Here is a 12891-nt window from a genome sequence, read left to right as displayed (position 1 = left end):
AGTTTAAATGCGTGAGAGGCCACACTTGAGTAGCAAAGAAGCTTTGCTGATGAGATTAAATGTGCAGTTGCATGAAAGCACTAGTCTTTTTAGTGATCTACCTTTTGACCAGTTTAGAACCTGACAAGCGAGTAATCACAATGCCCACCTTGTTAATTGTCCTGAAAATCTGTATAAGCCGGACAATGAATCAGTGATGTTGTAGTCTTTCACAGCGATGGTGGTATAGTGGCGAGCATAGCTACCTTCCAAGCAGTTGACCCGTGTTCGATTCCCGGCCATCGCAGTTGCCACTCGCAGTGCTGTTCGAGCATGTGGGCTGCGTACTATTTTACACTAAAAACGTTCTCCGCTCTTTCTGCAAATGCTTACAATGTCAGGCCAGGTGCATTCTTCATCGGCCTCGCTGCTACCGTTTGCTGTGGAAAGACACTGTTCACACAGGCTTTGAGTTCTCATCACTTCATACCTCTACCTTCTTACATGAAACTGTGATTGGACACGCTACTTCTTCATAAAGACACCCAGTCCCACTTTAAATATTGTGCTCAATGTTTGGAATGAAGATAACATTTTACTAACCATGTACTGATCAGCTCTTTGCGGTGGCAAAATCATCAGCTGTGTGTGTTACTGTTCATGCAAACAAGCAAGCTAATGTCAGCCAGCTAGCTTCAACCGCAGCTGTGCTGCACCAATCTCACGGAACTGCAAAACCACAAGCTTTCGTACCAAAGTCATGCAGCTACCGCATTTACAATCCAGCGTGGCCGTTGTTGTGCACATCCTACTTGAAAGATGTGTGGAGTAGGACTTTGTAGGACGTATGTCTTTCAAGTATGTAGTTCCACAGCCCAATGTGGTTGTTGTGGCCGAGCGGTCAAGGCGATGGACTAGAAATCCATTGGGGTCTCCCCGCACAGGTTCGAATCCTGTTGACAACGGTGAGCTTTTTTGCGGCAGTCCTGACGTTGATTTGAGAAGAAGGCATGGAGATCACCTGAGAAGGTGCCAGGAGAAAGAGCCAGGCCTTTGCTTGTGAAAATAGAGCACGCAGAAGCAATGGACCCAGCTATGTCCTGACAAAATTAGGCACATATTCAGTAAACATGGCATCCTTCAATTGCTCTCTTAGCCACCCCACACGTGCCCCCGTGTAGTCGTCCAGGATCCAGTCGGAGTACCGCCAATGACTCATGCATCTGACAAATGCTCATTGCTTTGCAAGAGGACTGGGATCGGGATTGGAGGCACAGCGCATTTCACCGGGAATGGGACAACAGCAGAAATAGCTTCAAACATTACTGCATGAAAAGCACAAGGAGTGGACACATTTCATTGTTTGGAACACTGCTTTTCACTACAGCTCTTTGCATGTAAAAACTTTGCTCTTCTCCACAGCTGGCTGACAGACACGCAAAAGCGCAAGCAAGAGTGGCCACAGACCCACTATGCCGGCCTTTGTACACTCTCTCCATCTAATGATAGAGAGGAAGGATACATTCACTACTTCTAGCCTCCACTATTCAAATTCAGTATTTTCACAGTGTCCTAAAAGCTTCCTGAAAAGCCTTTACACTGTTTTCCAAAACGCTGCATCCAGAGCACAGTCAGGGACTGGAAGGACAGAGTAGATTTCCCCCATATGGACTTCTCTCTTCATTGGCTCCCAATTAAATCCCAAATAAAAATCCAAATACTTGCCCTCACACACAAGGTCTTGAATAATCACCACCAATTTTGTCTACAAGATCTCACAGTGCCATATCATCCCAACAGAGTGCTTTGCTCTCAGACTGCTGGCTTCCGAGGGGATTTTAAAGTGTAATGGAAGGCAGAGCCATCACTTTTCAGGCCCCTCTCTGTGGAACCAGCTCCCACTTTGTATTTGGGACACAGACACTTGCTCTCATTTTTGAATTAAGCGTAAAACCTTTTTGCCAAAGTCCAATAACTTGAAAGAGGAGCCAAAGACGTCCTCGTCCCAGATTCGTCCCAAGACAGATTCACACCTATTCTCACCATTGTCTGCTGTGACCTGAAGAACTCGCGTGACCATTGCGACTCTCAAGGTGCTAAAAATCACGCAAGAGTTTAAATGCGTGAGAGGCCACACTTGAGTAGCAAAGAAGCTTTGCTGATGAGATTAAATGTGCAGTTGCATGAAAGCACTAGTCTTTTTAGTGATCTACCTTTTGACCAGTTTAGAACCTGACAAGCGAGTAATCACAATGCCCACCTTGTTAATTGTCCTGAAAATCTGTATAAGCCGGACAATGAATCAGTGATGTTGTAGTCTTTCACAGCGATGGTGGTGTAGTGGCGAGCATAGCTGCCTTCCAAGCAGTTGACCCGGGTTCGATTCCCGGCCATCGCAGTTGCCACTCGCAGTGCTGTTCGAGCATGTGGGCTGCGTACTATTTTACACTAAAAACGTTCTCCGCTCTTTTTGCAAATGCTTACAATGTCAGGCCAGGTGCATTCTTCATCGGCCTCGCTGCTACCGTTTGCTGTGGAAAGACACTGTTCACACAGGCTTTGAGTTCTCATCACTTCATACCTCTACCTTCTTACATGAAACTGTGATTGGACACGCTACTTCTTCATAAAGACACCCAGTCCCACTTTAAATATTGTGCTCAATGTTTGGAATGAAGATAACATTTTACTAACCATGTACTGATCAGCTCTTTGCGGTGGCAAAATCATCAGCTGTGTGTGTTACTGTTCATGCAAACAAGCAAGCTAATGTCAGCCAGCTAGCTTCAACCGCAGCTGTGCTGCACCAATCTCACGGAACTGCAAAACCACAAGCTTTCGCACCAAAGTCATGCAGCTACCGCATTTACAATCCAGAGTGGCCGTTGTTGTGCACATCATACTTGAAAGATGTGTGGCGTAGGACTTGGAAGACGTATGTCTTTCAAGTATGTAGTTCCACAGCCCAATGTGGTTGTTGTGGCCGAGCGGTCAAGGCGATGGACTAGAAATCCATTGGGGTCTCCCCGCACAGGTTCGAATCCTGTTGACAACGGTCAGCTGTTTTGCGCCAGTCCAGACGTTGATTTGAGAAGAAGGCATGGAGATCACCTGAGAAGGTGCCAGGAGAAAGAGCCAGGCCTTTGCTTGTGAAAATAGAGCACGCAGAAGCAATGGACCCAGCTATGTCCTGACAAAATTAGGCACATATTCAGTAAACATGGCATCCTTCAATTGGTCTCTTAGCCACCCCACACGTGCCCCCGTGTAGTCGTCCAGGATCCAGTCTGAGTACCGCCAATGACTCATGCGTCTGACAAATGCTCATTGCTTTGCAAGAGGACTGGGATCGGGATTGGAGGCACAGCGCATTTCACCGGGAATGGGACAACAGCAGAAATAGCTTCAAACATTACTGCATGAAAAGCACAAGGAGTGGACACATTTCATTGTTTGGAACACTGCTTTTCACTACAGCTCTTTGCATGTAAAAACTTTGCTCTTCTCCACAGCTGGCTGACAGACACGCAAAAGCGCAAGCAAGAGTGGCCACAGACCCACTATGCCGGCCTTTGTACACTCTCTCCATCTAATGATAGAGAGGAAGGATACATTCACTACTTCTAGCCTCCACTATTCAAATTCAGTATTTTCACAGTGTCCTAAAAGCTTCCTGAAAAGCCTTTACACTGTTTTCCAAAACGCTGCATCCAGAGCACAGTCAGGGACTGGAAGGACAGAGTAGATTTCCCCCATATGGACTTCTCTCTTCATTGGCTCCCAATTAAATCCCAAATAAAAATCCAAATACTTGCCCTCACACACAAGGTCTTGAATAATCACCACCAATTTTGTATACAAGATCTCACAGTGCCATATCATCCCAACAGAGTGCTTTGCTCTCAGACTGCTGGCTTCCGAGGGGATTTTAAAGTGCAATGGAAGGCAGAGCCATCACTTTTCAGGCCCCTCTCTGTGGAACCAGCTCCCACTTTGTATTTGGGACACAGACACTTGCTCTCATTTTTGAATGAAGCGTAAAACCTTTTTGCCAAAGTCCAATAACTTGAAAGAAGAGCCAAAGACGTCCTCGTCCCAGATTCGTCCCAAGACAGATTCACACCTATTCTCACCTTGTCTGCTGTGACCTGAAGAACTCGCGTGACCATTGCGACTCTCAAGGTGCTAAAAATCACGCAAGAGTTTAAATGCGTGAGAGGCCACACTTGAGTAGCAAAGAAGCTTTGCTGATGAGATTAAATGTGCAGTTGCATGAAAGCACTAGTCTTTTTAGTGATCTACCTTTTGACCAGTTTAGAACCTGACAAGCGAGTAATCACAATGCCCACCTTGTTAATTGTCCTGAAAATCTGTATAAGCCGGACAATGAATCAGTGATGTTGTAGTCTTTCACAGCGATGGTGGTATAGTGGCGAGCATAGCTACCTTCCAAGCAGTTGACCCGGGTTCGATTCCCGGCCATCGCAGTTGCCACTCGCAGTGATGTTCAAGCATGTGGGCTGCGTACTGTTTTACACTAAAAACGTTCTCCGCTCTTTTTGCAAATGCTTACAATGTCAGGCCAGGTGCATTCTTCATCAGCCTCGCTGCTACCGTTTGCTGTGGAAAGACACTGTTCACACAGGCTTTGAGTTCTCATCACTTCATACCTCTACCTTCTTACATGAAACTGTGATTGGACACGCTACTTCTTCATAAAGACACCCAGTCCCACTTTAAATATTGTGCTCAATGTTTGGAATGAAGATAACATTTTACTAACCATGTACTGATCAGCTCTTTGCGGTGGCAAAATCATCAGCTGTGTGTGTTACTGTTCATGCAAACAAGCAAGCTAATGTCAGCCAGCTAGCTTCAACCGCAGCTGTGCTGCACCAATCTCACGGAACTGCAAAACCACAAGCTTTCGCACCAAAGTCATGCAGCTACCGCATTTACAATCCAGAGTGGCCGTTGTTGTGCACATCCTACTTGAAAGATGTGTGGCGTAGGACTTGGAAGACGTATGTCTTTCAAGTATGTAGTTCCACAGCCCAATGTGGTTGTTGTGGCCGAGCGGTCAAGGCGATGGGCTAGAAATCCATTGGGGTCTCCCCGCACAGGTTCGAATCCTGTCGACAACGGTCAGCTGTTTTGCGCCAGTCCAGACGTTGATTTGAGAAGAAGGCATGGAGATCACCTGAGAAGGTGCCAGGAGAAAGAGCCAGGCCTTTGCTTGTGAAAATAGAGCACGCAGAAGCAATGGACCCAGCTATGTCCTGACAAAATTAGGCACATATTCAGTAAACATGGCATCCTTCAATTGCTCTCTTAGCCACCCCACACGTGCCCCCGTGTAGTCGTCCAGGATCCAGTCTGAGTACCGCCAATGACTCATGCGTCTGACAAATGCTCATTGCTTTGCAAGAGGACTGGGATCGGGATTGGAGGCACAGCGGATTTCACCGGGAATGGGACAACAGCAGAAATAGCTTCAAACATTACTGCATGAAAAGCACAAGGAGTGGACACACTTCATTGTTTCGAACACTGCTTTTCACTACAGCTCTTTGCATGTAAAAACTTTGCTCTTCTCCACAGCTGGCTGACAGAGACGCAAAAGCGCAAGCAAGAGTGGCCACAGACCCACTATGCCGGCCTTTGTACACTCTCTCCATCTAATGATAGAGAGGAAGGATACATTCACTACTTCTAGCCTCCACTATTCAAATTCAGTATTTTCACAGTGTCCTAAAAGCTTCCTGAAAAGCCTTTACACTGTTTTCCAAAACGCTGCATCCAGAGCACAGTCAGGGACTGGAAGGACAGAGTAGATTTCCCCCATATGGACTTCTCTCTTCATTGGCTCCCAATTAAATCCCAAATAAAAATCCAAATACTTGCCCTCACACACAAGGTCTTGAATAATCACCACCAATTTTGTATACAAGATCTCACAGTGCCATATCATCCCAACAGAGTGCTTTGCTCTCAGACTGCTGGCTTCCGAGGGGATTTTAAAGTGCAATGGAAGGCAGAGCCATCACTTTTCAGGCCCCTCTCTGTGGAACCAGCTCCCACTTTGTATTCGGGACACAGACACTTGCTCTCATTTTTGAATTAAGCGTAAAACCTTTTTGCCAAAGTCCAATAACTTGAAAGAGGAGCCAAAGACGTCCTCGTCCCAGATTCGTCCCAAGACAGATTCACACCTATTCTCACCTTGTCTGCTGTGACCTGAAGAACTCGCGTGACCATTGCGACTCTCAAGGTGCTAAAAATCACGCAAGAGTTTAAATGCGTGAGAGGCCACACTTGAGTAGCAAAGAAGCTTTGCTGATGAGATTAAATGTGCAGTTGCATGAAAGCACTAGTCTTTTTAGTGATCTACCTTTTGACCAGTTTAGAACCTGACAAGCGAGTAATCACAATGCCCACCTTGTTAATTGTCCTGAAAATCTGTATAAGCCGGACAATGAATCAGTGATGTTGCAGTCTTTCACAGCGATGGTGGTATAGTGGCGAGCATAGCTACCTTCCAAGCAGTTGACCCGGGTTCGATTCCCGGCCATCGCAGTTGCCACTCGCAGTGCTGTTCGAGCATGTGGGCTGCGTACTATTTTACACTAAAAACGTTCTCCGCTCTTTCTGCAAATGCTTACAATGTCAGGCCAGGTGCATTCTTCATCGGCCTCGCTGCTACCGTTTGCTGTGGAAAGACACTGTTCACACAGGCTTTGAGTTCTCATCACTTCATACCTCTACCTTCTTACATGAAACTGTGATTGGACACGCTACTTCTTCATAAAGACACCCAGTCCCACTTTAAATATTGTGCTCAATGTTTGGAATGAAGATAACATTTTACTAACCATGTACTGATCAGCTCTTTGCGGTGGCAAAATCATCAGCTGTGTGTGTTACTGTTCATGCAAACAAGCAAGCTAATGTCAGCCAGCTAGCTTCAACCGCAGCTGTGCTGCACCAATCTCACGGAACTGCAAAACCACAAGCTTTCGCACCAAAGTCATGCAGCTACCGCATTTACAATCCAGCGTGGCCGTTGTTGTGCACATCCTACTTGAAAGATGTGTGGAGTAGGACTTTGTAGGACGTATGTCTTTCAAGTATGTAGTTCCACAGCCCAATGTGGTTGTTGTGGCCGAGCGGTCAAGGCGATGGACTAGAAATCCATTGGGGTCTCCCCGCACAGGTTCGAATCCTGTTGACAACGGTCAGGTTTTTTGCGGCAGTCCTGACGTTGATTTGAGAAGAAGGCATGGAGATCACCTGAGAAGGTGCCAGGAGAAAGAGCCAGGCCTTTGCTTGTGAAAATAGAGCACGCAGAAGCAATGGACCCAGCTATGTCCTGACAAAATTAGGCACATATTCAGTAAACATGGCATCCTTCAATTGGTCTCTTAGCCACCCCACACGTTCCCCCGTGTAGTCGTCCAGGATCCAGTCTGAGTACCGCCAATGACTCATGCGTCTGACAAATGCTGATTGCTTTGCAAGAGGACTGGGATAGGGATTGGAGGCACAGCGGATTTCACCGGGAATGGGACAACAGCAGAAATAGCTTCAAACATTACTGCATGAAAAGCACAAGGAGTGGACACATTTCATTGTTTGGAACACTGCTTTTCACTACAGCTCTTTGCATGTAAAAACTTTGCTCTTCTCCACAGCTGGCTGACAGACACGCAAAAGCGCAAGCAAGAGTGGCCACAGACCCACTATGCCGGCCTTTGTACACTCTCTCCATCTAATGATAGAGAGGAAGGATACATTCACTACTTCTAGCCTCCACTATTCAAATTCAGTATTTTCACAGTGTCCTAAAAGCTTCCTGAAAAGCCTTTACACTGTTTTCCAAAACGCTGCATCCAGAGCACAGTCAGGGACTGGAAGGACAGAGTAGATTCCCCCCATATGGACTTCTCTCTTCATTGGCTCCCAATTAAATCCCAAATAAAAATCCAAATACTTGCCCTCACACACAAGGTCTTGAATAATCACCACCAATTTTGTCTACAAGATCTCACAGTGCCATATCATCCCAACAGAGTGCTTTGCTCTCAGACTGCTGGCTTCCGAGGGGATTTTAAAGTGCAATGGAAGGCAGAGCCATCACTTTTCAGGCCCCTCTCTGTGGAACCAGCTCCCACTTTGTATTTGGGACACAGACACTTGCTCTCATTTTTGAATTAAGCGTAAAACCTTTTTGCCAAAGTCCAATAACTTGAAAGAGGAGCCAAAGACGTCCTCGTCCCAGATTCGTCCCAAGACAGATTCACACCTATTCTCACCTTGTCTGCTGTGACCTGAAGAACTCGCGTGACCATTGCGACTCTCAAGGTGCTAAAAATCACGCAAGAGTTTAAATGCGTGAGAGGCCACACTTGAGTAGCAAAGAAGCTTTGCTGATGAGATTAAATGTGCAGTTGCATGAAAGCACTAGTCTTTTTAGTGATCTACCTTTTGACCAGTTTAGAACCTGACAAGCGAGTAATCACAATGCTCACCTTGTTAATTGTCCTGAAAATCTGTATAAGCCGGACAATGAATCAGTGATGTTGTAGTCTTTCACAGCGATGGTGGTGTAGTGGCGAGCATAGCTGCCTTCCAAGCAGTTGACCCGGGTTCGATTCCCGGCCATCGCAGTTGCCACTCGCAGTGCTGTTCGAGCATGTGGGCTGCGTACTATTTTACACTAAAAACGTTCTCCGCTCTTTTTGCAAATGCTTACAATGTCAGGCCAGGTGCATTCTTCATCGGCCTCGCTGCTACCGTTTGCTGTGGAAAGACACTGTTCACACAGGCTTTGAGTTCTCATCACTTCATACCTCTACCTTCTTACATGAAACTGTGATTGGACACGCTACTTCTTCATAAAGACACCCAGTCCCACTTTAAATATTGTGCTCAATGTTTGGAATGAAGATAACATTTTACTAACCATGTACTGATCAGCTCTTTGCGGTGGCAAAATCATCAGCTGTGTGTGTTACTGTTCATGCAAACAAGCAAGCTAATGTCAGCCAGCTAGCTTCAACCGCAGCTGTGCTGCACCAATCTCACGGAACTGCAAAACCACAAGCTTTCGCACCAAAGTCATGCAGCTACCGCATTTACAATCCAGAGTGGCCGTTGTTGTGCACATCCTACTTGAAAGATGTGTGGCGTAGGACTTGGAAGACGTATGTCTTTCAAGTATGTAGTTCCACAGCCCAATGTGGTTGTTGTGGCCGAGCGGTCAAGGCGATGGGCTAGAAATCCATTGGGGTCTCCCCGCACAGGTTCGAATCCTGTCGACAACGGTCAGCTGTTTTGCGCCAGTCCAGACGTTGATTTGAGAAGAAGGCATGGAGATCACCTGAGAAGGTGCCAGGAGAAAGAGCCAGGCCTTTGCTTGTGAAAATAGAGCACGCAGAAGCAATGGACCCAGCTATGTCCTGACAAAATTAGGCACATATTCAGTAAACATGGCATCCTTCAATTGGTCTCTTAGCCACCCCACACGTGCCCCCGTGTAGTCGTCCAGGATCCAGTCTGAGTACCGCCAATGACTCATGCGTCTGACAAATGCTCATTGCTTTGCAAGAGGACTGGGATCGGGATTGGAGGCACAGCGCATTTCACCGGGAATGGGACAACAGCAGAAATAGCTTCAAACATTACTGCATGAAAAGCACAAGGAGTGGACACATTTCATTGTTTGGAACACTGCTTTTCACTACAGCTCTTTGCATGTAAAAACTTTGCTCTTCTCCACAGCTGGCTGACAGACACGCAAAAGCGCAAGCAAGAGTGGCCACAGACCCACTATGCCGGCCTTTGTACACTCTCTCCATCTAATGATAGAGAGGAAGGATACATTCACTACTTCTAGCCTCCACTATTCAAATTCAGTATTTTCACAGTGTCCTAAAAGCTTCCTGAAAAGCCTTTACACTGTTTTCCAAAACGCTGCATCCAGAGCACAGTCAGGGACTGGAAGGACAGAGTAGATTTCCCCCATATGGACTTCTCTCTTCATTGGCTCCCAATTAAATCCCAAATAAAAATCCAAATACTTGCCCTCACACACAAGGTCTTGAATAATCACCACCAATTTTGTATACAAGATCTCACAGTGCCATATCATCCCAACAGAGTGCTTTGCTCTCAGACTGCTGGCTTCCGAGGGGATTTTAAAGTGCAATGGAAGGCAGAGCCATCACTTTTCAGGCCCCTCTCTGTGGAACCAGCTCCCACTTTGTATTCGGGACACAGACACTTGCTCTCATTTTTGAATTAAGCGTAAAACCTTTTTGCCAAAGTCCAATAACTTGAAAGAGGAGCCAAAGACGTCCTCGTCCCAGATTCGTCCCAAGACAGATTCACACCTATTCTCACCTTGTCTGCTGTGACCTGAAGAACTCGCGTGACCATTGCGACTCTCAAGGTGCTAAAAATCACGCAAGAGTTTAAATGCGTGAGAGGCCACACTTGAGTAGCAAAGAAGCTTTGCTGATGAGATTAAATGTGCAGTTGCATGAAAGCACTAGTCTTTTTAGTGATCTACCTTTTGACCAGTTTAGAACCTGACAAGCGAGTAATCACAATGCCCACCTTGTTAATTGTCCTGAAAATCTGTATAAGCCGGACAATGAATCAGTGATGTTGTAGTCTTTCACAGCGATGGTGGTATAGTGGCGAGCATAGCTACCTTCCAAGCAGTTGACCCGTGTTCGATTCCCGGCCATCGCAGTTGCCACTCGCAGTGCTGTTCGAGCATGTGGGCTGCGTACTATTTTACACTAAAAACGTTCTCCGCTCTTTCTGCAAATGCTTACAATGTCAGGCCAGGTGCATTCTTCATCGGCCTCGCTGCTACCGTTTGCTGTGGAAAGACACTGTTCACACAGGCTTTGAGTTCTCATCACTTCATACCTCTACCTTCTTACATGAAACTGTGATTGGACACGCTACTTCTTCATAAAGACACCCAGTCCCACTTTAAATATTGTGCTCAATGTTTGGAATGAAGATAACATTTTACTAACCATGTACTGATCAGCTCTTTGCGGTGGCAAAATCATCAGCTGTGTGTGTTACTGTTCATGCAAACAAGCAAGCTAATGTCAGCCAGCTAGCTTCAACCGCAGCTGTGCTGCACCAATCTCACGGAACTGCAAAACCACAAGCTTTCGTACCAAAGTCATGCAGCTACCGCATTTACAATCCAGCGTGGCCGTTGTTGTGCACATCCTACTTGAAAGATGTGTGGAGTAGGACTTTGTAGGACGTATGTCTTTCAAGTATGTAGTTCCACAGCCCAATGTGGTTGTTGTGGCCGAGCGGTCAAGGCGATGGACTAGAAATCCATTGGGGTCTCCCCGCACAGGTTCGAATCCTGTTGACAACGGTGAGCTTTTTTGCGGCAGTCCTGACGTTGATTTGAGAAGAAGGCATGGAGATCACCTGAGAAGGTGCCAGGAGAAAGAGCCAGGCCTTTGCTTGTGAAAATAGAGCACGCAGAAGCAATGGACCCAGCTATGTCCTGACAAAATTAGGCACATATTCAGTAAACATGGCATCCTTCAATTGGTCTCTTAGCCACCCCACACGTGCCCCCGTGTAGTCGTCCAGGATCCAGTCGGAGTACCGCCAATGACTCATGCATCTGACAAATGCTCATTGCTTTGCAAGAGGACTGGGATCGGGATTGGAGGCACAGCGCATTTCACCGGGAATGGGACAACAGCAGAAATAGCTTCAAACATTACTGCATGAAAAGCACAAGGAGTGGACACATTTCATTGTTTGGAACACTGCTTTTCACTACAGCTCTTTGCATGTAAAAACTTTGCTCTTCTCCACAGCTGGCTGACAGACACGCAAAAGCGCAAGCAAGAGTGGCCACAGACCCACTATGCCGGCCTTTGTACACTCTCTCCATCTAATGATAGAGAGGAAGGATACATTCACTACTTCTAGCCTCCACTATTCAAATTCAGTATTTTCACAGTGTCCTAAAAGCTTCCTGAAAAGCCTTTACACTGTTTTCCAAAACGCTGCATCCAGAGCACAGTCAGGGACTGGAAGGACAGAGTAGATTTCCCCCATATGGACTTCTCTCTTCATTGGCTCCCAATTAAATCCCAAATAAAAATCCAAATACTTGCCCTCACACACAAGGTCTTGAATAATCACCACCAATTTTGTCTACAAGATCTCACAGTGCCATATCATCCCAACAGAGTGCTTTGCTCTCAGACTGCTGGCTTCCGAGGGGATTTTAAAGTGTAATGGAAGGCAGAGCCATCACTTTTCAGGCCCCTCTCTGTGGAACCAGCTCCCACTTTGTATTTGGGACACAGACACTTGCTCTCATTTTTGAATTAAGCGTAAAACCTTTTTGCCAAAGTCCAATAACTTGAAAGAGGAGCCAAAGACGTCCTCGTCCCAGATTCGTCCCAAGACAGATTCACACCTATTCTCACCATTGTCTGCTGTGACCTGAAGAACTCGCGTGACCATTGCGACTCTCAAGGTGCTAAAAATCACGCAAGAGTTTAAATGCGTGAGAGGCCACACTTGAGTAGCAAAGAAGCTTTGCTGATGAGATTAAATGTGCAGTTGCATGAAAGCACTAGTCTTTTTAGTGATCTACCTTTTGACCAGTTTAGAACCTGACAAGCGAGTAATCACAATGCCCACCTTGTTAATTGTCCTGAAAATCTGTATAAGCCGGACAATGAATCAGTGATGTTGTAGTCTTTCACAGCGATGGTGGTGTAGTGGCGAGCATAGCTGCCTTCCAAGCAGTTGACCCGGGTTCGATTCCCGGCCATCGCAGTTGCCACTCGCAGTGCTGTTCGAGCATGTGGGCTGCGTACTATTTTACACTAAAAACGTTCTCCG

At 46.4% G+C, this 12891-nt stretch overlaps 11 non-coding genes across 11 annotated transcripts; all 11 read left to right on the top strand.

Moving 5' to 3' along the window:
- The first annotated feature begins 862 nt into the window (after window positions 1–862).
- trnas-aga (transfer RNA serine (anticodon AGA)) lies at window positions 863–944 on the top strand. Its single transcript has one exon. It is a non-coding gene; the product is annotated as a tRNA-Ser (tRNA).
- A 1361-nt stretch (window positions 945–2305) lies between these two features.
- trnag-ucc (transfer RNA glycine (anticodon UCC)) lies at window positions 2306–2377 on the top strand. The gene has a single exon. It is a non-coding gene; the product is annotated as a tRNA-Gly (tRNA).
- A 575-nt stretch (window positions 2378–2952) lies between these two features.
- On the top strand, window positions 2953–3034 carry trnas-aga (transfer RNA serine (anticodon AGA)). The gene has a single exon. It is a non-coding gene; the product is annotated as a tRNA-Ser (tRNA).
- Window positions 3035–4394: 1360 nt separating this feature from the next.
- On the top strand, window positions 4395–4466 carry trnag-ucc (transfer RNA glycine (anticodon UCC)). The gene has a single exon. It is a non-coding gene; the product is annotated as a tRNA-Gly (tRNA).
- A 575-nt stretch (window positions 4467–5041) lies between these two features.
- Window positions 5042–5123, top strand: trnas-aga (transfer RNA serine (anticodon AGA)). The gene has a single exon. It is a non-coding gene; the product is annotated as a tRNA-Ser (tRNA).
- A 1360-nt stretch (window positions 5124–6483) lies between these two features.
- On the top strand, window positions 6484–6555 carry trnag-ucc (transfer RNA glycine (anticodon UCC)). The gene has a single exon. It is a non-coding gene; the product is annotated as a tRNA-Gly (tRNA).
- A 576-nt stretch (window positions 6556–7131) lies between these two features.
- Window positions 7132–7213, top strand: trnas-aga (transfer RNA serine (anticodon AGA)). Its single transcript has one exon. It is a non-coding gene; the product is annotated as a tRNA-Ser (tRNA).
- A 1360-nt stretch (window positions 7214–8573) lies between these two features.
- Window positions 8574–8645, top strand: trnag-ucc (transfer RNA glycine (anticodon UCC)). The gene has a single exon. It is a non-coding gene; the product is annotated as a tRNA-Gly (tRNA).
- A 575-nt stretch (window positions 8646–9220) lies between these two features.
- On the top strand, window positions 9221–9302 carry trnas-aga (transfer RNA serine (anticodon AGA)). The gene has a single exon. It is a non-coding gene; the product is annotated as a tRNA-Ser (tRNA).
- Window positions 9303–11310: 2008 nt separating this feature from the next.
- trnas-aga (transfer RNA serine (anticodon AGA)) lies at window positions 11311–11392 on the top strand. The gene has a single exon. It is a non-coding gene; the product is annotated as a tRNA-Ser (tRNA).
- A 1361-nt stretch (window positions 11393–12753) lies between these two features.
- Window positions 12754–12825, top strand: trnag-ucc (transfer RNA glycine (anticodon UCC)). The gene has a single exon. It is a non-coding gene; the product is annotated as a tRNA-Gly (tRNA).
- The last annotated feature ends 66 nt before the right edge of the window (window positions 12826–12891 follow it).

This window comes from Maylandia zebra, linkage group LG9, assembly GCF_041146795.1.
Source record: "Maylandia zebra isolate NMK-2024a linkage group LG9, Mzebra_GT3a, whole genome shotgun sequence".
Lineage (NCBI taxonomy): Eukaryota > Metazoa > Chordata > Actinopteri > Cichliformes > Cichlidae > Maylandia > Maylandia zebra.
This window is presented reverse-complemented; position numbering and strand designations above follow the sequence as displayed.